The sequence below is a fragment of the Anomalospiza imberbis genome, unplaced genomic scaffold, assembly GCF_031753505.1.
Source record: "Anomalospiza imberbis isolate Cuckoo-Finch-1a 21T00152 unplaced genomic scaffold, ASM3175350v1 scaffold_445, whole genome shotgun sequence".
Taxonomy (NCBI): Eukaryota; Metazoa; Chordata; class Aves; order Passeriformes; family Viduidae; genus Anomalospiza; species Anomalospiza imberbis.
Genome location: NW_027100055.1, coordinates 62,501 through 65,000, shown reverse-complemented (window position 1 = coordinate 65,000; position 2,500 = coordinate 62,501).

Sequence of the window (2,500 nt, the reverse complement as noted above, 5' to 3'; positions counted from 1 at the left end):
TACCTCGCGGACAGCAGGTCTACCCCGCGGACAGCAGGTCTACCCCGGGGACAGCAGGTCTACCCCGGGGACAGCAGGTCTACCCCGCGGACAGCAGGTCTACCCCGCGGACAGCAGGTCTACCCCGGGGACAGCAGGTCTACCCCGGGGACAGCAGGTCTACCCCGCGGACAGCAGGTCTACCCCGCGGACAGCAGGTCTACCCCGCGGACAGCAGGTCTACCCCGGGGACAGCAGGTCTACCCCGCGGACAGCAGGTCTACCCCGCGGACAGCAGGTCTACCCCGCGGACAGCAGGTCTACCCCGCGGACAGCAGGTCTACCCCGCGGACAGCAGGTCTACCCCGCGGACAGCAGGTCTACCCCGCGGACAGCAGGTCTACCCCGCGGACAGCAGGTCTACCCCGGGGACAACAGGTCTACCCCGCGGACAACAGGTCTACCCCGGCTCCGGGGCCGCCGGGCCCGGCGCGGCGCCCGGGCGGCGGGCGGTGGACGGCGGACAACAGGTCTACCTCGCTCCGGAGGGACTTAGGCGATTTCCGGCAGCGGCCGGGTAGACCTGTTGTCGCGGCCGGGTAGACCTGTTGTCGCGGCCGGCTCCGGAAGTTCACCAAGGGGTCGCTGTTTTCAGCTGCCTCCGGCTACGTCATCGCAGGGGCCGGCCTGCGGCGGCGCACCTTCCCGGTCGCTTTCCATCGGTCCTCTTGGAGGCGTCTGCGGCCTGGGACTCGTCTGTCCGTACTATGGGAGCGAGGTGACGGGCCGTCTCCCCGCAGGCTCGTCCCGTGCCTGTGACCGAAGCGGCGAGGGAGGCCGGGGGCCCCCGTGCGCAGTCCTCCGAGCGAGGCGAGTGCCGCTGACGCGGGACGAGCCCCGTGGCGTCGTCCCGGTCCGCCCGTCTGGCCCAGGGAAACGGGGTGTGTACGGTTCGAGAGGCGAGAGAGAGCTAGCGAGAAAGAGGAGAAATAAAGCGAGAAGGGAAAAAAAGAGGGAGAGAAGCCGAGAGAGACCGAGTACGAGCTGCGAGCTGCCCGTCGGCCGCGGCCATCGATTTCGTGGGCCGTGTCCCGCTTCGGCCCGGCTGTGGCCGGCTTGGCGAACGGGGGGGCGCCCCCCCTGGGGATTGCTGGCGGGCGAGGCGGCGGCGCCTCGCCCCTTTCCTGCCCGGCCTTAAGCCGGGGCGCGCCCCGCTCGGCGGGCGCGCTTTCGGGCTGTCGCTCCGGTGCGGTGGGCGGCAGCCGCGGGTGGACGCGGCCGGGGCTTTTCCCGGCCCTCGCCTGAGAGCCCCGAGCGCGGCGCGCGCGGGCCCGCCGAGGTGGCGGCGTCCCGTTCCCCTGCTTCCCGACCTGGTTGTGCCAGCGTGTCCGTGTCGGAAGGGTGGCGGGGGCCCGTGCGGCGGGGCGCGCGGCCCGGCCTCGGCGTCGCTGCCTCGCTTGAGGGACTCGGTGACGGCGGTCGCCCGATGAGCTGTGGAGCCGGGGTGGCGGCACCCCGCGCCCCACCAGCGCGCGCTGTTGAAGTCGTCCCCCTTCCTCGGCCTTAAGCCGGGGACCCGCGTCGCGGGCGAGTTTTTTCAGGGGCGGAGGCCGGCCGCGGTGGCCGGCCGCCCTAGCACGGACCGGAAGCCGACCCAGAGCCCCCCCGGAGCGTTGTCGCGGGCGAGGCGGCGGCGCCTCGCCCTTCCTCGGTCCTGTGAGGATCGAGCCGTTTACCGCCGGTGCAGGGGCGGGGGGGCGGGTTGTGCCAGCCGGGTCCGTTGCCTTTTTTTTTTTTGGTTCGGACGTGCCGACTTGCGGGCGGTGTGGGGGCCGCCCGCCAGGCCTCCGTCGCTTTTTTTTCTCTCGCGGCCCTAAGCCGCGGCACCGAGAAGCGCGCGAGGAAGGCGCGCGGGCCCACGAAAAGCGAAGGCGTGCAGGCGAGAGAGAGAGAGCGAGAACGCCGGTGGGGTTGGGCGGGGGGGGGGTGAGAGGTGCGTGCCTCGCCCCACCCCGCCCCGGGCCCGCGGCCCCCGTGGCTAGCACGGGTGTCCTTGTGTGGCGCGCGCCATGTGCCTTTTTGTTGTGCCGTCCCCCGGCTTGTTTTTTTTTTTTTTTTCCCGGAGGGAGAGCCGACCGCCGCGAGGCGGGCGAAAGCCGGTGGCCCGTGGGGCACGGTCGGCGGCACCTTTCTCGAACGCTCGGGTGGGTTCCCCGGGCGAAAGGGTGAAGCTCGCCCCTAGCCCGGCGGTCCCGCCCCGCCGTTGCCTGGCCGAGAGAAGTGTTGTCCGCGGGCGGGTGGCGGCACCCCCCCCCCTCCTTACGCTCCTCTGCCGCGCCCGATCCTCGGGCGGCTGTCCCAGGGCCGGCGTGGCCGTCGGGGCCCTGGTCAGCGTTTCGGCGGCTGCTTTGCCCTCCTCTTCTCCGCAGCCGCCGCCTCCTTGTCCGATCGATGTGGCTTTTCGGGTCGCGTCGGAGAGGGCCCCCGGCCGGCCGGGCTCTTCCGGGGCTTCTCTGTCATG